The 25,122-nt window shown below is 38.4% G+C and overlaps 1 protein-coding gene and 1 non-coding gene across 8 annotated transcripts in view; both read left to right on the plus strand.

Moving 5' to 3' along the window:
* Hhla2 (HHLA2 member of B7 family) overlaps nt 1–25,122 on the plus strand; it is a 186,382-nt gene that overhangs the window by 52,474 nt on the left and 108,786 nt on the right. For 2 of the 7 annotated variants that reach the window (XM_087214870.1, XM_021264105.2), the window contains exon 1: nt 19,116–19,272. The exons of 1 other annotated variant lie outside the window; for it this stretch is intronic. The gene's annotated coding sequence lies outside the window, so the exon portion shown is untranslated. Of the gene's footprint in view, nt 1–16,937; nt 17,079–19,107; nt 19,273–25,122 lie in introns of those variants that run through there. 4 more of the 7 variants (XM_087214872.1, XM_013075481.3, XM_013075484.3 and 1 more) reach the window with 4 other exon arrangements.
* On the plus strand, nt 8,924–9,218 carry LOC147830445 (signal recognition particle RNA). Its single transcript, XR_015439369.1, has one exon.

Below are 25,122 nucleotides of genomic sequence, written 5' to 3' on the forward strand. Positions count from 1 at the left end.
CCTGATGCGCAACTACTAAAACGCAGTCCTGAGTTTGCCCTTACAGTAGCTGTTACTACCTTACAAGATAATCCTTGACTTGGCTGGCAACTATCTCTCCTCTGCTGACTTCACTATAATTCTACCCTAACCTTGCAGTGGAACCATGGGGAACTGGAATAAAACAGGAAAAAACTGGTGAAAATGACAGGATGCTATTTGAGTAGAGTGCATTTTTTGTTGTTGTTCAAGGTGAGAGTATCATTCAGAAGAAGATGACTGCATTTTGCAAAATGAGGAGTATAACCACTTTGTTCCTATGAGATAGGGGTCAGGTTCATTCCCATTTTGTAACTGAGGAAATTACTTTTTTGCTGAAGATTTCCCTAAATATTCACTGTAAAATAATACAGGAGAAACTTGCATTTGAGTATTAGTTGAGTGTCTACCCTGTATCAAGGGCTTTTATAAGGAAATCACATTTGTACAAAACAAAACTGCCAATTCCAAGAGGGAAACTCAAGAGTTATTTTAATAGCATTAATAAGTGATGAGGTTCTGGCAGATATTGAGTGTCAGGAACTAAAGATTCAGGAGAAGTCTTATAATATGCACTTGAAAGATCAGAAGATTGGTAGCAGTCTCATTTCAAAGAGAGGCAATTCAATATTTCACTGTCAACCAGGAGTCAAACAGCTTACATAGGTTACTCTTCAATCTTCTACACCACCCTCTAAGGTAGATGGTCTCCATGACTCACAGACAAGGAAACTGTAGCATAGAAAGGTAACTCACAAAATCAATAAAGTAACAAAGAAGGACTTCCACATCTGGGAGGATCAAGATGAAGTACTTGTTTTTATCTTTCCACTACATCTAACAGAAAAACCTAGATTTTACAGGAAATAAATAGAAGCCTCTGAAAGGTAGGAAAAAGGCCAATAGACTAGGAACCTTTGGACTCAAGAAGTGACAATGTGGAGTGTGTATTAGTATTCTTCTAGCCTCACAAATCCCAGAGTTGGAGCTGATGAAGCTGACAACCTAGAAATACCAGTGGACATATACTAAAAAGGACCTAACAAAATCCTTTCCTCTCTACAGAAATGATCAGGAAAGAAAAGCTAGTAAGAGCTCTTGGCTTTTGCTTTTTTCTGCTACCATGAACTGTTGCTCCTCTGCCACCCTGCCTTGAAGCTAGCAAATTATGGACTGAAACCTCCCTGAATTAGATTTCATAGAAAGATAAGTGAAGACCACAAAGAGGTAATCAAACCCAGAGACTTATATACAATTTGAACAAAAGGAAATAAATTTGTGGAGCAGTGACAACACAAAGCAAAAGGATTTTGAGCATCTAGGCATGATATACTGTGAGAAGGGAAATATGGAAGAAACTAATGGAAGATAATTACGTAATAAGGCAAAGAACCAAGACTCATGGAGGTTCTTGCTGAAGGCCAAGGGAATACAGAATGAATGGTAGAAGGATTGCAGCTTGGATGGAATGAAAAAGGAAGAAGGAGAAATTCAAACTTCATTTGAAAAATCCCATGCTTTTTGAGTGAATGTGTCTTTTGCTACTTCCAGTGCCTGTGGATATCGAACTCCAGCTTCTTCAGCCTTTCAATGTGGACTCATCTCAGCAACTCTCCAGAAATCTCCCAGGCCTTCAGTCACAGACTAGCACTAAATCCTTGATAACTGTTGTTCTGAAGCTTCCAACTTCTTGAACTGAGCATCCACTGGATCCTCTGACTCTCCAGCATACATCTATGGACTGTATCATCTATGGACTGTACCATTCCTGAACCAGTAAGGCTAGATAATAAAGCCCTTTGTATAATTATATATTTATTAATTATGTTCCTTCAGAGAACCCTAACCAATAGAGACTTTGGTAACAAGAGTGGAATCATTGGTATTAATGTATATATTTCTGAAGCCTTTGGAATTGGTTTGTGGAAGGAGTTTGGAAAAGTTAGGAAAATCAGACTGCAAAAAGCCTGAAAGGGTTTAAGTAGAGCTTGATGGATGATTCTTGTGGGAACTCAGAAGACCAGAATATTGATAGGAATTCAGACAGAAAAGCCAGGTTTATGAGGGTTCAAATAGGAATGAGGACTGTATTGAGAATTGGACTAGAGGCTATGCTTATTATACTTTGCCATAAAAATTCACTATATTTTGTCCATATCCTAAAACTTTATGTGGGGCTGAATAAAGTTGTGGACTAATTGATTTGGTGAAGGAAAGTTCAAGGAAGCTCAACATTCAAGCTGTAGCATGGTACTGCTAGCTGCTTTTAGTATGATTTACAGTGAGAATTGTGGCAAACAGCAGAGCTGAAAGATCTGAAAAATTTACAGTTCTGCCAGAAAGAAAGTGTGTGCATTGTTGGAGCCATAGGTGTGGTTGCTGAACAGATAAGCATCATTAGAAAGAGGGCAACTATTTTGCACTAGGATGATAAGAAAGGCACTTTGTGCATATTCAGGAATTGGCTAGACCCCACTCATTGCAGGTTTAAGGGTGTAAAATGCTAAACTCCTTTGAAAGACTTTGCTTTGAGAAAAGAGCCCAAGATACTCTGATCACTCAGGCCCCCTTAGTGAAGTGTTTTCTTATGTGCATGCATCAAGGCACTCAGAGAGTACTGCAGTCATGATTCAAGAGGGGCCTTGTTATTCATGCTGGTAGCATGCTTGGCATCATCCATGTGTTGCTAGCTTTACAGGCAAACAAAATGCATGAGTTATGGAGGGATGGAGGCTTCCACACAGATTTCAAAGAAAGGCCTTGTAGGCCAGGCAAAAATGTGTGATAAGGTCAGAGTCCCTGCTAGGAGCCCCTGAGAGGACAGTGCATGAAGCTCTGGGAGTGAAGCCAGTACTGCAGTGGAGATCCCAGAAAGTTGGAGAAGCTAGAAACATAGAATGTCTGCTGAGGAAACCTGCAAGCAGTGTGCAGAATCAGCCTGAGAGAGGCCATGTGGGTTACAACCAGCAAGGCCATGGGGACATACCTGACCAGTCCCTTGGATCTCACATCTTGCCGCCATGCACCTATGGAGCTATGAGATTTACTGTTTTTTGGCCTTGATAGGTTTTGTTTTTGCTTTGGTCTTATTTCTCTTTATCTTTCTACTCCTTCCTTTTGGAATAGGAACATTTACCCTGTACCATTATATGAAGTAATCAACTTTTTAAATTTTCACAGGGCCTCATAGTTAAGAGTTATCCTGGAGACTTAGAGGAGACTTTGAACTTGTAATTTTGAGCAATGATGGAACTGTTAAGACTATGGTGACTCCTGGAGATGGACTAAGTGCATTTTTTTCATTATGAAATGGACATGAGCCTTTGGGTGCTACAGGAAGAACATTATGGTTTAATTTGAGATGTCCTAAAAATGGCTCATGTTTTCATAGGCAGGGCTTTTAGAAGGTGATTGGATCGTGGAAGCACTATATTCATCAGTGGATTAACCAAATGATGAGTTCATAGTTGACTGTACTATTAGGAGATGGGGTCTAGGAGAGGGTGGGTCACTTGTGGTGTGCCTTTGGAGGTTTTAACTCTCACTGTGTCTTTTCCCCTCTCTAGTTCCTAGATGCTATGGGTTGAGCAGCTTTCCTCTGCCATGCCTTTCTGTCATGCTGTTTCTGCCTTGGAGTCATTCAACAATGTACTGAAACCTCTGAAACTATGAGCCAAAATCTCTCCTCATTTAAAATACAAGTCTCTGATATTTTGTCTAAGCAATAGAAAGTGACTAATATAGTGCTACATTCCAGGCTTGTAGGATTCTGATGATGAGATTCAGAAATGGTTCTCTGTAGTTTTTCCAATTTCAAAACAAGGAAAATGAAGTTTCCAGTAAAGCAAGGAGGTAGAGAAATTATCTGAGGACAAGTCAGAGGCTACAGGTCACATCCAAAGGCCATCAATAAATGATTCAGAAGGAGAGATTTAACTAGAGGAGAGTAAGAGCAGGATAGGTTATATAAACCAAATACAGGTGAGAATTCAGGGCCAGAGAGGTTTGCATTTGGGTGTTAAGATGGACAATATGAAAGGCACGGTAGACTTCATAGCACTTCACATTGAAAATAGAACTCTTAGGCCAAGAAAATGGCATTCCTCCAGATTCTCTCTTGATGTGCTTTGTGTGAGATTATAGGTGTTAATCTTCAGATATATTTGCCTTATCGCCCTAACACTTGGACAGCAGGGCAGAGGGAAGGGGGTCTATGATGGGAGCTTCTTCATCTAAGTTCAATAAATCTGTATTAGTATTGTCTTTAAAATTGTGAAACAGAAATGTATTTCTGGTCAGTAAACATATAAAGAAAGTATAGGAAAGGAAATAAAGCTTAGTACTACCAATTTGTATCAGGAACCAGGGAAAAGAGAACAATGAATATTTGGTGCGTACTTTTGTGACAGATGCTATCCATGAACTGCTCATGCTACTTGGATCTTATGCATTAGTGTTCTCTAGACAACTTCTACTTGCCAATATTTCTGTCTCTGTTCCCAAGAGCTTTTTCCAGAAGTCCACTCTACCTTCCCATAGCAAGTAATAATTCAAAACTCCATGAGTAGCCCTCTATCAGTGACTGATAGAAGTGGGTATATAAATATCCCAGCTGACTTCATTCCAGGGTGGGCTTATCCAAAGCAAGTATTTTATACCAGTTCCTAGAGTTTCTCTAGGGGATTAAGCTACAGTCACTCTGGCAGCAATGTTAATAATCATGCCCTTTATCTGCTGCCTTTTTTCCCCCTCTAACTTTCCTACTTCCTTGTCTGCATTCCCTGTACTTCCTCAGTAAACATAGTCACTGGATTCCTTGTCTTTAATTCCATTTTTGAGGATCTTAAACTGGGTAGTCTGTTATATGGCATGCATTATCTAATTTAATCCCTACAACATCTCTGAGCAATAGGCATCAGTATTTTCATTTCTGAAATGAAGGAATTAAGGTTCAATATACTCAGATAATTTAGCCCAGGTAATAGTTTTAAATAGCAAAACTGGGATTTCAATGCAGGCTTTATCAGGTTTAATGCACAGTAGCATGGGGAGAGTAGATAGCTATTTAGCATAAGATTTTAGCACAGAAAAATCTTTATTGCTTTTATTTCCTGCACCTGGAACTGAATATTTTTATACTACTTATTTTGGGGGCAGTTATTTCTGTTTTGTTTCCATAGATTTTAGTAAACTTCCCTTTGAAAATAGAAAAAAGAAAAGAAAATCTAGTATGGTAGAAAACCTTTAAACAACAGCCTTTCTAAATTGGTGGGCAGTTTAGACTTCACCTTCCTGGAGGCTATTAGGAAGTGCCTTATCCTCCTGCTGGGATGGGGTCAGTATAGGCTGAGTGGGGCACTTGGAGACAGTAACAAAAACGCTGCCCTTTTCAGAGTGTCTGTGAAGACTACATGGAAGTCTGAACTGTCAGTGCCTCTCTACAGTAATGAAATACCATCCACCTCTTCACTCACTGGAGCTGTGTCCAAAAAAAGCCAGCTAAAGTACAATGTAAAAATAAGATGTAGAGTCTTATAAATTAAAAGGTTTCACTCTGCAAAAGTCTCTGCTAAAAGATGTTAAGAAAAGCCACAGGTAGAAAGAACAAATTTGCAAATCATATATCTGCCAAAGTATAAAATCTAGAATATATGAAGTAACTTCCATACTCAATCATACAAAGACAATGGACAAAAGATATGAGCAGATATTTAACCTGGGAGTATGTACAAATGATAAATAAGCACATGAAAAGATGTACAACATTATTAGACATCAGGGAAATTCAAATTAAATCCACAATAAGATATCACTCCACACTTTTCAGAATGACTAAAATAAAAAAAAAGTAGTGATACTATCAAAGGCTAGTAAAGATTTTAGAGAAACTGGATCACTCATTGGTGGTAGATAACTCATGTCCCTGGTGGGAATATAAGTAGTATAGAAATTCTGGAAAAGTTTGGTAGTTTTTTAAAAGCACCAAATATGTAGCAATTGTACTCCTGGGCATTTCTCCAAGAAAAATAAAAATTTATGTTTACTCAGAAATCTGTATATTGATATTTATGGCAACTTTATATATAGTAGTGATATAGGGGAAATAGATGTAACCCCCATCATGCTACATGTCAGATATGCCACGTTTGTGTTCCCCAGAGTTGAAGAATGAATTCTAAGAAAGAGTGGAGGTTAGGAGTAGGCAAATTTATTGGAGAATAGGAATAAGGATTAAGGATAATGGGGAGATAGGAGGGGTCTCAAATGGCTTGCCAGTGAGCCCACTTCTCAAAGGAAATTGTATAGAGCAAAGCCACAAGAAGTGGGCACAATGCCGGTAAAAACTATAATCAACCAATAAGACTACAAGCATAGTCCCTTAGGTAATACTGACCCAATAATAACAAGGGTATATGGATGACATCATTAACCTTGGTCGATAATCTGTAGTCTTAGTCTTAAAACTTCGTGGTTTTACTAATAACTATTAGCCTTAGTAGTCTTAGTCTTAGTGGGTGGAAGACCATGGCCCACCTTCAATGAGATAATGGTCTATCTATTTGGGAAAGCCCAAAAGGGTGGTGCTAATAATCTCAAACTTCAGTTCATTCCTTAGCCAAGTATGCAAATTTGGCCATTGTGACTTTAATCTTCTTCAGCTGCACCTCCAGCCACAGATTAGATGTGTTCTCATCCTCTGCATTGGTCTGACTTCCTACAATATTTCTAATTTAGCTGTCTATATCAGTAGCCCTAAACTGAAGGTACTCCAGTGTCCTTTAATGGGTGAATCATTAAACAAACCGTGGTAGACCCTTACCATGGAATCGCACTTAGCAATAAACAGCAACACATTATGGATATATCCAAAAACCTAGATGAATCTCTTGAGAATTAAGCTGAGTTAAAAAAGCCAATCTTAAGGAACCCTTCTCCGTTGTTGGAGGGAGTGCAGACTGGTGCAACCACTGTGGAAACCAGTATGGAGATACCTCAAAAAACCAGGAGTAGAGGTCTCATTTGACCTAGCTATTTCTCTGCTGGCTATCTTCCCAAAAGAATTAAAAGAATCATACCACAGTGATATATGCACACCCATGTTTATAGTGGCACAGTGTGTAATAACTAAAACTCAGAAACAGCCCAATTGCCCATCAACTGAAGACTGGATAAAGAAAATGTGGTTTCTGTATAAAATGGAGTACTACTCAGCTATAAAGAACGAGAAACTAGAGACATTTATTGCTAAATGGATGCACATTGAGGCCATACTCTTAAGTGAAATAAATAGGACAAACATGTAAATACGGAATAGTTTCTCTGGTGTGAAAAACTAAAAGTGTAAATAAGAATCAAAATGTATAATTGATAACTGAAATAGGAAGAAAAGGTCTAAAGGAGTAGGGGAAGTGGGAGGGGTAGGGGAAAAGAAAGAAGAGAAAAGAAAAATCTATGAGAAAATGAAAAAATGGAAACAAAATCTTTGTAAATAGGGAAGGGTGGAGGGGTGAAGGGAGGACAGGGGTTGGGGGAAAGAAATAAGAACCAAGATACATCATGTAAAGGTTCAAGATCCCAACAATGAATGTAACTGTATTGTATACCTAAAATGTACCAATAAACTTAATGAAAAAAAAAATAAAAAAGCAATCTTCAAAAGTTGTATACTACTGTACCATTTATAAGACAGTATTGAAATGATAAAATTATAAAGATGGGCTTTAAATGGGATAAGAAAAGGGAGGTAGATATGGCTATAAAAGGTTAATAGGAAGTAAATTGGTGGTGATAGAAATGTTCTATATCTTTTTTTTTTTTTTTAGAAGGGAAGGGGTTTATTTGGTTTATGGTTTTTACAAATTTCAGTCCATTATCAGCCAACTCCAAGGCAGGGATGACAAACAGGCATGACAGAGCAGAAACAACATGGCACACTCAAGGCAGCAAAGGTAACAAGAGTTACCAGCATCTTTCTGTCCCTTTTGTCTTATTCAGAGTACTGGGATTATTAGTATGGTGCCAAACTAATCGCTCACATGTAGTGGTTTAGTAATCACATGCCCTTAACCCCAGCATCACACATTCCAGATTAAACTACCTCTGAAAAAGAAAGTCCCACCTCATCAGCATGAGGCTTTGTGGGGACATCTAACCACAAACCATAACATTCCACCCCTGGCCCTCCAAAGGCTCATGCATATCCCATTATGCACAGAAGCATTTAATCCACCTCTAAGAGTTTCCAAAGTCCTAATACTTTCAGCACTACTGAAAAGTCCAAGTCCAAAATTTCCTCTGAGATTTAAGACAAACTTAGCCACAAGCCCCTGTATAAATGAAAAGAGAGTCAAACATTTCCAACATTCAATGGCACAAGATAGACATTACCATTCCAAAAGGTACACAAAGGAATGGGACCAAAATAAGTCCAAAATCCAGTAGGGCAAACACAAAATCCCACAGTTCCATTTACAGCCTCCCCAGCAATCTGTGGCAAATTGTGAACTCCAGAGGGTTTTGGTGGCTCCTCCTCTACGGCACTTTTGGTGGTTGTAACTCCAATAGCTTCTCACTTGGGCTGGCTCTGTTCCCTCCTTGTAGCTTTCCTCAGACGATCCATGCTCCTGGCTTCTCTAAACTTCTGGGGTCTCCCGTGTACCTTCAGCTTCACACTTACAGCTTCACACACTGCCCTCTCAGGGGCACCCTGCCTGGCCTCCCAGGCCTTCATCTGAAATCTGGGTGGAAGCTTTACTGACCCCACAACTCTTGCATTTTTCCTGCTCCTAAAACAAGCACCACGTGGATGATGCCAAGGTCTGCTGCCAGCTGTAGCAGTAGTAGCCAGTCTTCCCTCTCCAGAAATGTTCTATATCTTGATTGCATTAGTATCAATATTCTAATTGCCGGGTGTGGTGGCCCGGGCCTATAGTCCCAGCTACTCAGGAGGCTGAGGTGGGAGGATCGATTGAGTCCAGGAGTTCTGGGCTGTAGTTTACTATGCTGATTGGGTGTCCGCTCTAAGTTTAACATCAATATGGTGACCTCCCAGGAGCGGGGGACCACCAGGGTGCCTAAGGAGGGGTAATCTGACCCAGGTCAGAAACGGAGCAGGTCAAAGCTCCCATGCTGATCAATATCCTAATTTTTGCAAGCTAAAATGTATCTCCTCAAATTTATATGTTGAAGTCCCAACTTCCAGTACCTCAGAATGTTATTATAGAGAGCTAAATTAGAAATATTATAGGCAGTCAGACAGGGCTAGGCACTGAAGAAGCCAGAGCAAAAGATACAACCATATGTAGTGGGTGGAGGCACATTCATTAAAGGCCAGACCTCAAGACAAAGATTAAAATGACTATGCCTACTTCCCCAGGGATAAACAATAAAGATTGATACTCTAAATAGGCATCAATCACCTGGGTAGGGGACAAAGACCTTGACCCATTGCTTCCAGGAAAGGTTCCTGGCCCATACCTCCTAGGAAAGTTCTTTGTTCTTTAAGTGACTTGCTTCCCCATTGGATCAATATACTTAAGTGACTATACTTGCAATCTTATTAGTTGACCATAGTTTTGTCCCATTGATATAGGGGGAATAGATATAACTCCCAAACCTGCTAGATACCCAAAGCGTGAGTTTGTGTTCTCTAAAATCTGAGAATGAATTCTAGGAATAACAGAGGTTAAGAGTAGGAAATACTTATTGAGAGAAAGATAGCTTCATTTTGGGGAACAGAAAATGGGTTACCTACCAACCCTGCTTCTCAAAGCCATGAGGTTAGGCAGGTTCAAGTTGGGAAAAAACTATAGTCAACTAGTAATATTGCAAGTATAGTTGCTTAGGCAATACTGATCCAATGAGAAATCACAAGGTGGACAAAACTGTGATCAACCAATAAGATTATTACAAGTATAGTCGCTTAGGTAATATTGATTAAATGGGGATCAAATGGGGAAGCAAGTCCTGTAGCAAGAGTATAAGGAACTGAGCAAGGATTTTTGGTAAGGTGTGGGTCAGGGATCTTTCCTGGAAGATCTTGGTCTCCCACCCAGGTGATTGATATCTATTTAGAATATCAATCACTGCTATTTGTCCTACATGGGGGTGATAGTTTCTCTCCTTTTGCAATGCTGGCCTTTGTGAATGTGTCTTGATTGTCCTCCATGTTGGCTCCTCACAGGCCAGCCCTATCTAACTACCTACAAAATATCTAATTAACTTACCTATCTACAATACCATCTTATACCCACCTCATGATTTTCCATTGGATCAATATTACCTAAGCTACTATATTTGTAATCTTATTGGTTGACCATAGTTTTTTGTTTTGTTTTGTTTTGTTTTTTTTGTACCAGGGATCGAACTCGGGATCTTGTGCTCTTGAGGCAGGCGGTGGAACCACTGAGCTAAGTCCCCGGCCCAGGTTGACCATGGTTTTGTCCCACCTTGTACCCACCTCATGATTTCCTGCCCACCTTGTGATTTTGCTCTATAAAGATTCCCTTATAAGTGGAGTCTGCAGCAATCCACTTTCTGGGTCCCCTTCTGTCTTAGAGAGAAGCTATCTTTCCCTCAATAAATATTTCCTACTCTTAACCTCCATTGTTCCTAGAATTCATTCTTCAATTTTAGAGAGCATGAACTCAGCGGATCATCTCTCTAACAGGTTGGAAGTTATAATATTTCACTTACATCATTTGGAAGTCCTTATATCATCCCCAGGTCAATGTGGCCATATTTGGAGATTAGACTTTAAAAATGTGATTAAATTAAAGTGAGGCCATTAGAATGAGTCATAATCCAGTATGACTTAGAAGAAGAGATGATTTAGACACAGACTTATACAGAGGGATGATCCTTTGAAGACAAAGGGAGAAAAAGACCACTTACAAGCCAAGCAGAGAGGCCTCAGAAGAAGCATCCTTGTGGACACCTTGATCTCAGACTTCTGGCTTCAAGAATTATGAGAGAATAAATTTCTATTCTTTAAGGTAGCTATCCTGTGTTACTTTGTTATGGTAATCCCAGCATATTAATACACTAGTTATAATACTGTCCTATAGTTTTATAAGTTCTTATAACTGAATGGAAATCTGCAATCATCTAAAATAAAGCATTTAAAAAATGATTATGAGGCTCAAATGTAGGTCTGCCTAGTGTGAAAGCTTGTACTCAAAACTGACCCAAACTTTTGACTTAGTTCCGTGTCAGGAGATTTTCAATTCTGCAGCTGAGTCAATAATTTAAACTATGGTTTCAGACTGACAGCATTGATGTGGGTGCTGACCTACAGTCCTATTAGTGATAGCTCCAAGTGATATAGGGGGAAGAGATGTAACTCCCAAACCTGCTAGGTATCCAAAATGCAAGTTTGTGTTCTCTAAAGTCGAAGAATGAATTCTAGGAACAACGGAGGTTAAGAGTAGGAAAAATTTATTAAGAGAAAGATAGCTTCTAAGAGAGACAGAGGGGGGACCAGAAAGTGGGTGGCCCACTCACCCAACTTCTCAAAGGTGTTTTATGAGACAAAGCCATGAGGTGAGGTGGGTTCAAGGTGGGACAAAACTATAGTCAACTAGTAAGATTAAAAGTACAGATGCTTATGTAATAGTGATCCAATGAGAAATCCTAAGTTGGACAAAACTATGATCAACCAATAAGATTATGACAAGTATTGTTGCTTAGGTAATAATGATTAAATGGGGATTCAATGGGGAAACAAGTCCTGTAGCAAGCGTACAAGGAACTGAGCAAGGATTTTTGGTGGTAAGGGGTGTGCCAGGGATCTTTCTTGGAAGATCTTGGTCCCCTACCCAGGTGATTGATACTTTTTTAGAATATTAATCACTACTATTCATCCTATGTGGATTTGGTAGTTTCTCTCCTTTTACAATGCTGGCCTTCAGTGAATGTGTCCTGATTGTCCTCCATGTTGGCTCCTTGACTGTCATCCATGTTGGCTCCTCCTGGGCTGGCCCTAACTGCCTACAGATATCTAATTAACTTATCTATTTGCAATAAAAGGGTATCATTCTGGGACTTTCGTGATTTTCTTTATTGTAATTTAAAGCTCCCTGCTTGCATTCTTCCACGTGGTAATGAATCTCTCTCTTAAAACCCAGAGTTTAGAGTATGAAATGACCTCAGTGTGGGTGGTTCCATCTCTAAGTAAAAAGACTTCATCAATCTTAAAAGTAATTGACACCACATGGTGCTCTGTGACTTTCCAAAAGTCATACTATGTAATTTTGAATGCAAGTATTTCTTAGTGAATAGGAACACACTGCTTTTAAATAGATATTTTTAGTATCACTTAGCCCTTAAACGCAAGCCAACTACAGTGGGTTCTCAACTGAGAAAATTGTAATCACAACTAAAGAAATAGTAGTGTTTCTGTGCTTTAAAAAAATCCCCAGAATAAAAACTATGTTTTAGACTTAAGATGCCTCTGTGTGCTTCTTATGTGGTAAGAAATTTTCATAAGACAGTTTTAGAGGTAATTTTGACTTTGTGAGTGTTTTGCTTTTTATGCTGACTTGAGAAATTAACCTTCTCATAAAATCCAATCCCACTTTGCTATTTTGACACTTCTTTTGTCTGAAAGTATTCATTAACATTTCACATAATTGCCCTGTTTCCAGAGCAAGTATGTAATTTCCTACAGAATGAAGATTTCATAATGCATATCCAATAACGTCCACCCTGTCTGCTACTAGTTGACATCTGAGCCTTATCATGGGATTAAAAGAGACTTTTCTGCTGTTTGTCCTGTTAGATCCTATTGAATCCTATTGTTTATCTACATCGTTAAAAGGTGACTGCCATCTATAGTTATTTGTAATGTCTAGTAGTCTTCATTCATTGTGGCCTCTCTCTTAGGAAGTCCTCTTTTTTTGAATATATATTATGGGTGGTTATTGCTAAGACACCATATAGAATTTTAAATAAATTGCTTAGAGTTCTTCCATAACTTTGGTTTTAGCAAGATAGTGTTAATAGCAATTAAAATTTAATAATAATATTGGAGACTAAAGAAAGCCATATGTATGAGAACTTATGTTCAAGTGAAATATGAAGTCAAAGAATGAGTTTATAAAAACAACGATATTTCATTTTGTGGCTAAAAGATACATTTCTGAGTTTCAAGAGAACTTTTAAATAAAAATCTTTTGCTGTGTGTCAGTCTTCTTGTGGAAAATCTTCTACAATCACTGCAGATAAAGCAAAGTCTTTACTCCTGCTCTTTGCCAGCACTGACATTGGCTTTTGCAGTTCCTCTTACTTTTTTCCTTCTGTTCTTACATTCATTTCACTGTTCCCTTTAGTTTTTTCTTTCTTCTCATATAGGCTATGTCTTCAATTTTTCCCCTTAATCAAAGAAACCATATATCATGCCAAGGCCATTGTCAAAATGGGAGTTTCTGTCAACAAAATGGTTTCTGAATCCAAATCCAAAGATGTTATCTGGTGTGGTCATGTACAGTTTGGCTAGTCTTCCTGTCCTGGTATTCTGCCTTCCCAGAGCATTTGCTTCTTTTGAAGTAGTCAGTTGGTCATGAACTTCCTGGTCCAGATACTTTCTGTATGGTTCACCATGGCAGCTGCCTCAGGCAGCCAGGGAGGAAAACATGTAGGAGAAATTTTTAAGAATCAGGTATATATATATATATATTTTTTTTTTTCCTGAAAAATTAAAAGCAATTTGGAAACAGCTTTCACTTTTGAAGTTTTAAAACTAAAATGATTGGTCTTGTTTTTTTGCACTCCAACAAATGACAAGCAATGTTCTTTAATAAGTTTGTCAAGTTACTAATCACATGTTTAATTCTTGGTGTTCAGTTCATAGAATAGTAACTTATATTCATGTCTCTATTTTTTGCTTTGAGAAGTGGACTCATTGGCTACTTTACATAGATTGTATATTTGATCCTTAGGAAAGTCATAGGATAAACTCAATCAGTTGTTTTAGGTGATAAATGCTTTAGGCAATATATCTAAGATCCAGAAGCTCAGTTTCTTTTCTTCATATTTACAGCTGAACACACTCCATCTCAATCTTCAGTGACAAGCAATCACAACAATGTTTACATGCAAGCTTCTTGATTTCCAGGATCTGTCAAATATTATGAAATGATCCTTGTTGGCTCCTATATCAGAAGCAGTAGGGCTAGCTGATCTGATAGTCTGCACAGACCAAATAGAATTATCCCTTTGGATGATTATTTATGTTTAGATTTGTTCTTTCTAAATCAAGAATAGTTTTATGTCCGGCAATTTGATTTTTCCTAATCTTGTGCTAGTATGCAGATAGAGACATGATATTTCATCTCAGATGTTTCATTTATTATTTTATCAAATCTTTAGTGTGTCAGAAACAAGTGAGTCTGAATAGCCATGTTTCATATATAAATTTTTGAGGGGCAAACTTCCATCAGTACATATTTATATATTTCATTACGTATGGTAAATGTTGATATTAGTCCTATTATAAACCTCATAGCTATAAATTTGCAGTTCTATTTTCTCTATTCAGTGTGGTTATATAAACTACCAATATAGCTAAAATAAGAAGGCCTAGGAATAAAAATCTTATTTCTTATTAGAAAAAGTAGGATGAAAAGGAGCCAGCTAGGAAGTTTATAGATGTGGAAGCTTTCTAGACTAAAATGTCATTGGGTAAAGATAGCTACTTCCAGCTCTTTCATGTTGTCTGCAGAAGGGCAACTTAGGTGTTTCTCTTCATTTTTCCATATGCATACTTCTTCTTAAACAATCACTACCTTAAAGGTAACCTCAATTTCCAATTCTAAGCACCTGATGTGTGCAACACATTCAGAGGATAAAGAGATTATATTTGGTATTCAAATATTAAATCTTACAGCCTTTGTTTTCTTGTGGCTGGAAATGGAAAAAAAAGATAAACATTGAATTTTAGGTCTGGTGATTAATAGGGTAATAAGAAAAATAGACTAGAATATCAAGAGAATGTTTGTATCCTACTTTAAATGAGAGTTCCCATAAGAACCAGAGGCTGAGATAAATCTTTCATGCAAGTACATTCTTTTGGGAAGTGAACCCAAGGAATAAGGGAAGAGGCCCTGAGTAGAGGGAGATGGCAAGGAGGGAGAGCTAGTCCAAAGCTGTGCTGTTGAGTTGCCTGTCCTCAGGGGCAATGCGCCTGATCCTGATAGGGATGCTTTAAGGAACCATGTAGAATGTCCTTCGGAATCTTGGTCAGAGAACAGGGGAGTAATCTGACTCCCTCAGGTAGAGCTGGTTGATTCAGCAATGTACAGGGCAAAAATGTGGCCTTAGGGGATATGATAGGAGCATGAACATGTGTAATGTAATGCCCAGATCTGACCGTCCTTCATAAGGTGCAACATTTGTCCACCACTCTTGGCCCAGTTTCCTCATCCTTAAAGAGGTAGGAGGATCACCTACTTTGTTTTCCAGAGTGATCATTAAGAGAGCACTTAGCAGGAATTTGAAGAATGTCACTGCAGAGCCCAAAGATGTTGAGGATATTATAAAGCTGAGACATGTAGTAATATTAGAAACAGAGAACCAAGAGGAGGTGTCGAAGACCAGAGGAGAATTAAGGCCTCATTGGCTTCCTCTGTGAACACAAAGGAGAAAGGGTGCACTTGAGGGTGATTGTGTATTAAGGAAAAGTTAAAACAGCTGATGTTAAATTGTTTACCAGAGAAAGTACTAATGGGTTTTGGAAAACAAGTGAATCTTGTGTATCTTTGATTGCTTGTGCCTGTGTCTGGGTGAATAAAAGCGAGGTGAGCCAAAAGCTTGAGGCTCCTCTGCCTGCTAGAGGTATGAGTTCCCTGGCTGCTCACACGTTAAGCTGACTCTATGTCTCTGTCATTCATCCTCCTTTCCAGCCCCTGGGTCAGGGAGGAATAAAATAGCAGGTCTAGGTCTGAGAGCAAGGCCGGTAGGTGAGCTACAGGTGGCTCCCCAGCATGGAGCTCCAGACCCGGAGTCACCTACAAGGAGGCCACAGATGACATCTGGAAGGCCATGGGACCCCCTGCACCGATGTGGCATTTCTGCACCAATGATGGACAAGAAAAGACGATACATGTAAATGATGGCAAGTATCACATTTAGCATCTTGAAAAGTAAATATGTGAATCTGACACATTTTCTTACTACCCAGAACATTAGGAGGTTGTTTCTCACAACAAATATTGATTGAACCAAATCATCAAATGCCTAATATATGAAGACTAGAATGCCTAGTCTACCTCAGACCAATTTAAGATCTACATTTTAGTCATGTCTGTCTACTTCTCAATTTAAGAGTTCAAATTCACTTTCTTCTGCAATGTTTTGACAAGTGAAAGACTCCAGTTGCATTATTAATTTTACCCCTATTTGATCTCTGAAATATTCAGCAAGTAGCTACTCTCCCATCCTCAAGTTACATGACAGTCACACTTTCATTTTTTTAGAACTTTTGCAAATTTAATAAATGTTAAATGCCAGTGTTACTCTAAATTCTCCTCTGAGCCTTAGTGTAGGTGCATGTGCATGATGGATATAATCAGAATTAACAATATTCCATATGCTATCGCCTCAGCAATTGAATGGCATTATGCAGAAAGTTTGCAGCGGAGAACTCAAACTGATTTCTGAAGTGGTGACGGACCTCAGTTTCTAACAGCTTAACTTCTGTGTGCTGGAATCTTACAGGATTCCCTCACATGGAGTCCAGGTACCAAGGGAAAGGTACTATTGTTGATATGTCTAGATGTCTCCCCAAAGCCTTATGCAGTCCTTTTCGGAGGTGGTTGAATCTGGAATGAGAGAGGCTGGAATTAAGGGCATGTGATTACTAAATCACTGCAGGTGAGCAATTGGTTTGGCACTACCCTAATCCAGGTAGTCTGGGATAAAAGGGGCAGAAAGATTCTGTTAAGGCTCCCTTGTTGCCTTTGCTACCTTGTTCATGCCATGTTTCTCTTCTGGGATGCTTGTTTGCCATCCCTGCCTCGGAGCCAGCTGATTATGGACTGAAACCTCTATGAACTGCAAGCCAGGTAAACCTTTCCCCTTTAACTTTGAGTGTTTGGTATTTTGTCTTAGCAACGAGAGAAAAGTAACAGGTACATAATTCAAAAGCTACTGATCTAGTCTTAAATATTGGCTCAAATTATATACTAGCTTTCTCTGTGATATAAACCTAGGAGCAGCCCTTATCTCTTAGCCATTCATACTTTTTTAAAACTCTAATTCTATTTTTACCTTCTACTCAATCCCTGCATAACAAGTATCTCTCTATGACATTTCATCCTTAAACTTCAAAAATCTTCAAAAAATATCTAGTTCTTCTATTTCAAGATTTTGTGAAAGTCTTTCCCCCAAGTGTATGCTTTAATACTTTAGGATCTTAGCTACTTCCCTAAACTAACATTACAGTGACTGTGATGTACTAGAAGTTACATGGCCCTTGGGATTCAGAGGTGAAAGCTGGGATTGCCTGCATCTTTTAAGGAAGTCTCAGTTTGATTTTATTTCATAATAGGTCTTATTATTAATGAATGATAAAAGCTGGCATGGTTGGCTTTGGTGATGCTGAGAGGGTCCCAGGGCATCCAACCCAGTTTCCAGTGGGGAGTAGAAGGCTCTCCATGAATGACTCTGGAATAGAAGAGGAAGATCAAGAAAGGGTTAGGAAAGAAGAGGGGAGAAGTTCCTCAAACTCTTCTGCTCTTTCCCCTGAGGATCTCTGTGGCAGGAGGGATATAGTGAGTAATGCACAAAACAGGACCATATGATCAAGGGATTTATGTATTGTGTGCTGAGGTTTGAATGGCATCCTTTGATCCAGATAGAATCCTGTTTATTATTCTCATAAAGTATTTTCTTTTGTTCACTGTAACTTTTGTTCTGAGGAGGTACGATAAAAAATATGCTGTTTACATTTTAAAAAATTATTACAGTGAAAGAGGAATTAATCCCCCTCAAACTACTCCCTCTGACTTTGAACACACTTATCCCATTGTCCTTGCCACTTTCTGAAGCAGTTCTGGAAGACCTCTTTCCTTAGTGTCTTTAGCTGTTCTGATTTGGCTGCCTCAATATGCTAATTGATTCAAAATATTTACCATAAAACCCAAAGAACACTTTTATAGTCATTTTGACTTTGAAGAAGAGCCAGAGGTTGCACTTACCAGACCTGGTGAATAGGGTGGTGAAGGACACTGTAATGTTTTAATGAACATTCCCTTCAGTTGAATAATGCCTAGGAATAGCATTCACTGTATTTTCGATCACACTCATGGAAGAGGACTCCTAGAACTGCTTTCAGAGAAGAATGATGGAATCAATGTGTTTGGAGTGAGGGGGGAATATTTTGAGGAAGATAATGACAATATGTCTTTTATTGTAATAAATTTAAAAAATTTAAACATTCACCATATAGTTTGATCACATCATGTATATTCAATATTTGTTCTATGTTTCAATATTAACAAATATTGACCATCTAGTTTGCTACTGTGCGGTAGGCATAATGCTAATTGTTTAAAAAACAAAGGTGAATGAAGCAGGGCTCCTAATATCTACTCTGTAGGGGTACACATATGTAACACGGGCTGGGGGGATTGAAAAAAGTCAATGATAGTGATGAGACAACATAAATGAAGGACACTGTGAGGCCCTCCGAAGTATTCACAAAGGTTTTTTGATGAAGGTGAGTTTGTTAAACTTGGATGTTCTAACAACCAGGACTGGAATGAGAATTAGGGGTGTGTATGAACGGTGACTTCATGTAGGGTCATGGTATTTTCTCATAGAACTGTCAGCACCCACTGCAACCAGCTACACAATTTTCTTTATTCCTCTCCATCAAGCTAGACAGGTTTGCTGTGGACTGAAGGTTATAAAACAGTCCCCGCCCGAGAATTGCCTGTGTTGTGCTGATGGTGAAATCTGTGCACGTAGCATGGGAACCAGGGTGCAATACTTCCAGAGGTCAGTGCGGCTGCTCCATTTATTATCTGTAACTGCACCTTTGATTTTTGGACTTTTAAACTTGTTGTGACTCAGATCTGGGTGGGGCTTAGTTTGGAGGAGGGAGTCTTGCATGCTATTATAAAATTTTGTTGGTGTGTTATAGATAAGGAATGAAACAAACCTTAGACTTTACTCACAAAGAGGCTCATACTTCATTCGTCATCCCCCCGTGTCACATCTGAACTCAAAGTTTATCCTGATGCATTTGACTAGAAGGTATGGATTTCTTCCCAAGTTGTTTATATGTAGGATTTAAAATTGGTTACGATTGAATCAAATATATGTTATTTTTACTTGACATTTTATGTAAGGAAAAAATGGTGACTAGCCTTTTAAATTGATTTAGTGCAAATACTTATAGTGCATATGTACAAAACAAATACTTAATAAAAGGTCTGCAAGGATACTGCTGATATATTTCAAATAAAATGACTTAGCAAAAATGAGAAACCTAAAGTTCTGATAGTGAAGAAGGTACAAGGAATGTTTGTTTTGAAAAGTATTTTGGGACTTTATGTATCTGAGGGTATGTTCTGTACTTATAATTATTCATCAAAGTATACCACAGAGGCTTGTTAACTGCACCAAGGAACCAAGGAGACGTTTTTCTCCCTTTTTCTTCTGGTGAAGAAGGGATGGGGGCTATAGTAGTGATTTTCTAGCTAAATTCTAAAACAAGAAATTATAGGCTTCATTTTATAGGCTATTTTCTCAAAGGACAGGATTACGTTTCTCATTTTTAATTCCTAAAAACAGATTCAAAAAGTCAAGATTTAATCCTTGTTAGGGAATCTGCACAACAGAAAAACAATACTAAAAGAGTGTGTGTGTGTGTGTCTGTCTGTGTCTGTGTGTGTCTTACTGATATATGACAAAAGTTAAAGTACATCATTTCTGTTCAGTATAGGAAATTGGTATTATATACCACATTTATAAGAATATTGGAATTAAAAGATACTATAAGGTATAATGGTCAAGATACAGTCTCCAGGATCAAATAATCCTTGGTATGAATACCTGCTCCACCACTAACCAGTTGCTTTTCTCTGAGCCATAGTTTCCTAATCTGTAAAATGGGGTAGACAGGAGCTCCGAGGTTTGCTATGAAGAATAAATTAAAAGTATTAAAGTGTTTAGCAAGATGCCAGATTTGTACAAAGTTTTCACTTTATACCATTATTTCAGAATATAGTTGTAAAAGACAGTTTCCTCTTCTTATAATGCTGAGTGCCTAAGTGTTCCGTGGTTCCTTAAAGTTCCTGAATAAAGGCTCTGCCCCCTCTCAGCATGTGGCCCACCAGCATGCTCCAGCTGTTGGCCCGAGCTAGGGAGGAAATCAATTCCTGGATTTAGCTTTGCTCCCAATGCTTAGAAGAGACCACAGCTGTCTGAAAGTTTTTTTACCCTTAACCAGGGCTGCAGGGCAGCCCCTCCTTGTTCTGATCAGTAACCAGGTATAAGGAAGGTGCTTTTCCTTCTGGCAATGTCAAATCAATGCTAATTTCCCAGAGACTTGCCTAGGAGTGGAGATTTTCTTTTGAATTGTTAACAGCACCCTCTTTGAGTTTTTGAATGAATTTGTGCAACTAATTTCCTACTACAGTCATATAAACTTTCCCCCTTCCTAGTGGGATAAATATCCCATCTCTATGAGGATTGACAGGAACTGTCTAAGGGTTACCAAAGAGTCCCACATCCCTGAATTACTTTAACTTCTCAGAAAACCAAATTTTGTGCTCAGGAAAAATCACTTCCTCTTAGTCTTCTTCCAGGTGAGACTGGTTATTGGGTATCCACTCTCCAGAGCTATGAGCTGGCTTCTGTAAACAACTACTAGGATTCATGTTCATTCTACTTCATTGTAACATAAAAACCCTGCCCTCTTGGCTCTCTTTAACTCCTTTTCAATAAAATGTTAACTTTCTAATATATACTCATCTTTCACTGGAATTCAGTTGTGGTATTTATGTTCTTAAAAATCTCTAACCCAAACCAAAGTTCCTAGTATATATTTTAGGGCCTCTCTTATCCCACCATCTTCAACAATATATGTCTAGGTTGAACGTAACCTTTAGCTTCCAAAGCTTTCCTTTCCCTGGAAGTTCATTTGCATCAAGTCTCTGCTTCAGTGCACCCTGTTGCATCCCTCTCTTATCAGAGTAGGATGTGACAAGCAGGTGTACTGTCTTGTAACAGCTAAGTTTCAGAGTGTTTCTCAGTGAAAACTATAAAATGTCTCTTCAGAGGCTCATTTTTACATTCTGAGTAATGGGGTTGTTCTTTCTTAGCTCTTAGTCTTGGAATATTAGAATCTGTAATTGTATATCTCTCTTTACCAGCCATTTTGAGTTCAAACTACTAGCTTCAACCTGATAAAGATATTAAGATACAAACTGGAGATAGACACATGTACAATTAGAGCTTTCTGACTTTAATACTTTCTGTTTCAAGCAGGTGTCCCCTCTCTAGCTCTCCAGATTCTGCCTTATGCTCTATCTTTGAGAAATATTGTTCTTTCTATTTAATTTAATTTAGGTTAAAGGCATTGTATAGAATATCTTTGAAGCAAAAAATTTTTTCCCTGTTCTTTCTGTCCCATCCTCTGTCTGAACTGCAGTCATTAGAAGGTACTATCAGTTATACAAAGTCAGTATTACTAAGAATAACTTTGGCAATAGTTCTGTCTTAAACAGTAAAGCTTAATGTTACTTCTTCTAAGTAATCACATTTAATTTCTAAACAATACTTTTAGAGGTTTACAAATTGAAAGATTATATTGCTAATCTAATAAAATGTACACTAAGCTGGCAGCTTTGTAATTATGAAGATGAACTAGACAACAAGGAAAAGAAATATTGTTTTTTTTTTCAAAGAACTAAATCTTTTTATAAAAGACCTAGGAAAAATAATAGTTTAAGTGAAAATGGGCACAACTGATGGAGTCTGAACTTAGAAATCTTAAGATTGGTAGTATGGTAGAAAGGGAAAAAGAGAAATATTAAAATGATAAGGGTTAAGTAGGATGTTCCAAGTGTGAGATTACAGGCATAGAATGGAAATTTCTGGGTGAAAAGGGCAGAACTTCATGTACAAAAATGCTAGGCTGAGTGGAGGAGGAAGGACTAGTTTTGGAGTTCTTGATTTTTCTCCTCGTAGAGTTTTAGATTTGCTAAATGAAGAGCTAGTAGATAACAAGAGGGTGAGGCATAGGAAAGCCACGTTATGATTCTAGAGACACATCCATTAAGAACATTTCAAACCTGTAAGAACTATAAGGAGTAACCAACCCAACCATATATGTTCCATGTGGCTTAAATACAACCTCCACTCCCTAGATGTGCTCCCATATAGGAGCAAGGGTCACTTCGGAAGGAACTTAGATCCAGACAGTAACATGTAGAAGTTCTAAAATTGGACATAATAGCCTGGAAAGAGCATTGTTGTATGAGAGACTGCCAGCTGTGTTTCATGTTGGCCACTGTGGAAGAGGATGGGAAAATGAGCAGCTCTTCTCGAGAAAAGGGAAAAGGGGAGAAATGGTACTTTTAGGAAAGAATTGGGTTTCATCTGAGGTGAGAAGGCAGCAGGAAACTAAGTAGGATATTTTGGTAAAAGTTTAGCAGGATGTTTCTGGAGAATACAGGGAAGCAGATTGGAAGGAGCAGAGAGTGGGAGGCCGGGTGGGTCATGGGGAGGACTTGGGAAAGAGAAGATAAGTAAGCAAGTGTCTTGTTCACAGTGGCAAGAGCTGGCCTTGACAGCCATGAGAGGAAGCAGGGTGGGGAGGAAGAGTGCAAGGATTTCAAGGATCAGGTCTTGGAAGCTGCTGAGGAGTCAAAGATTCAGGTCCAGCTGATTTATTAAAATAGTGCTCTGAGGAGGAGCCAGTTAGGGAGTGGGGAAGCCAGTGATGCATGGAATCTGAACATAACCCGAGTGAGTCAATGACAGGCAAAAAGTGGTTTTGCTGGGGCTTCTGAGAAATACTTTTCTTTTTCAGGAAGGGGTGCTGGTGAAAGTCCTGCCCTTTATGAGTTTGATGGTGTGTGGATGGTAGACTCAAAATGTCTACAACTGTTTTACAACCATGTGGAAAATGAGTTTTACTTACAGCAAACCTGTGATGAGAGGGATGAAATGGGACCTGGTGATGTTAGTCCTAGATCAAGCTGGCCTGCGTCTTCCAGGAGCCCATTATGTTTCCAGAAACTTCCTCTTTCGGGCAGTGCAGTTCCAGGATTTGTTGTTGTTATTGTTATTGCTTCCAACAGAATTCTAAATACTCAAACTCTTTATTTTAATAATCCTATCTTATTTACTTAAATTTTAGGACTGTGAGTAATCAAAAATGGCTAATGGTATAACATATTTAGGGTTAGCTTCTAATGCTGCTAAAATATTTCATATTGCAACTAAAGAGGAAAATTTCCCTTTTTACTAGGAAGAAAGAAGAGGATTATGCATCCACAAACACCTTTTCTAACTTCTTTCTTCTGATGTTGGAGTAAGTCTTTTTGAGTGTGAAGACCTAGGCCTTCCAAACTAACATTCTCTATTGAATTTATTTTATATGCAAAAAACTTTATATCCTAAGCAGGCTTTGTACGTTACATTTTAAATTCTTGTACACTTTTGTGCTTTGAGTGTTGCATATTCTGATAGAGTTCTGCAAACTGTCTTTCAAAGGCTTTTTACCTCTTCTTTTTGTCTTGCCTGTGAATTCCAGAGACGTGACTACAGAAATAGACCATTGAATACCAACTATACACAGGCTGTATTTTTCCACTTTTATTCATTTCCTTTCTGAAGATTCCAAGCACATCTGTTGTTTTTGAGGAATTTGCTTTCTAGAATTATATTTTGGCAGTCTTTCTTCAGGTACCTCTTAATCAAACTCAATATTTTTTGCCCATATTTTTCTCCCACACAACTTGACATATACCCAGTTTTTCCCCTACCCCCAGTTCTTTCCAGTTTCCTGTCTCTGATGTCCTTGTTTTCTTCTTTAGGCTAACTTGAGAGTCTGCACTGTCCCTCTTTCTCTTTTGAAATTTTGAGGATGCCTCCAGTAGTTTTACTGTCTGGAAAATTTTTGTAATCTTTTTCTGGGAGGGTTCTACTTGTGTATCCCTCGACTTGAGCGGCCCTGAGCTTTCTTGCCATCTCCTTGGTTCTTGGAACCACACAGGGTATTTTATTGCCTCTTCCTCTGAGCTTCCTACTTTAACCCTTTTACCATCATTTCTCTTGGTTTAAACTGGGTGACTCTCAGACCTGCTTAAAAATGTGATATCTGTGAATTGCTTGTACATTATAAAAGGTAAAGTTAGTTGAATCCACACAGCTGAGCAGAGGTACTAGGTGGTGGTTCTTACTTTAGGAGAAAGTTGAGATGTGTTTTAGTTTGGGAAATAAGACAAATAAGGAACTGGAGCTGAGACTTGAATTTTGTGTTACAATTTGACCACCTAATTTATTCAAGAATGTACACTTAACTAGTTACATAGATGTGATTTTTTTCTAGGTGGGAAATGAATATTAATATTTACCAGTCTGAAATCTTTCTGGAGTAGAAATGAGGTTGGAATAGAATACCTCATTTCATTTTGTGTTTGCTATATGAGTATGGTACATATTTAATAGATAACAAGTCTTAATATCAGAAAAACAGGAAATTATAAATGTTTTACTACCCAGAGCTCACCTTTCTTCTCTCTGTTCTGCTGACAGTATGTTTTGATATTTTTATTGACTATCTGACTTCTCTCCCAACTTTTCCTTCTGCCAATCATACTTTGATTTGTTCAGATAACAGGTGAGCATTCTTTAGTTCTGATAGTCCAAAACATTCTATTTTGTTCAAGCTAGTAATAAACTCTTATGAATTAGTTTTTCAGGTATGTTTTTTTTGTCCCCTAGTCAAGCTGGAGTAACTTCTTAGTTAGTAGCTAGTTACAAGGGATTTTCTAAGGTCAAAAGTGGCTGCTACTTTAGGGCTGTGCCTTTTCCTGATTTTATTTCTGACCATATCACTGAAGAAGAGATTATGCAACAGGATGTCAAAAT

The sequence above is a fragment of the Heterocephalus glaber genome, unplaced genomic scaffold (assembly GCF_053883595.1).
Source record: "Heterocephalus glaber isolate CG9 unplaced genomic scaffold, H.glaber_assembly_v1.0 deba00000122, whole genome shotgun sequence".
In the NCBI taxonomy this organism is placed as follows: domain Eukaryota; kingdom Metazoa; phylum Chordata; class Mammalia; order Rodentia; family Bathyergidae; genus Heterocephalus; species Heterocephalus glaber.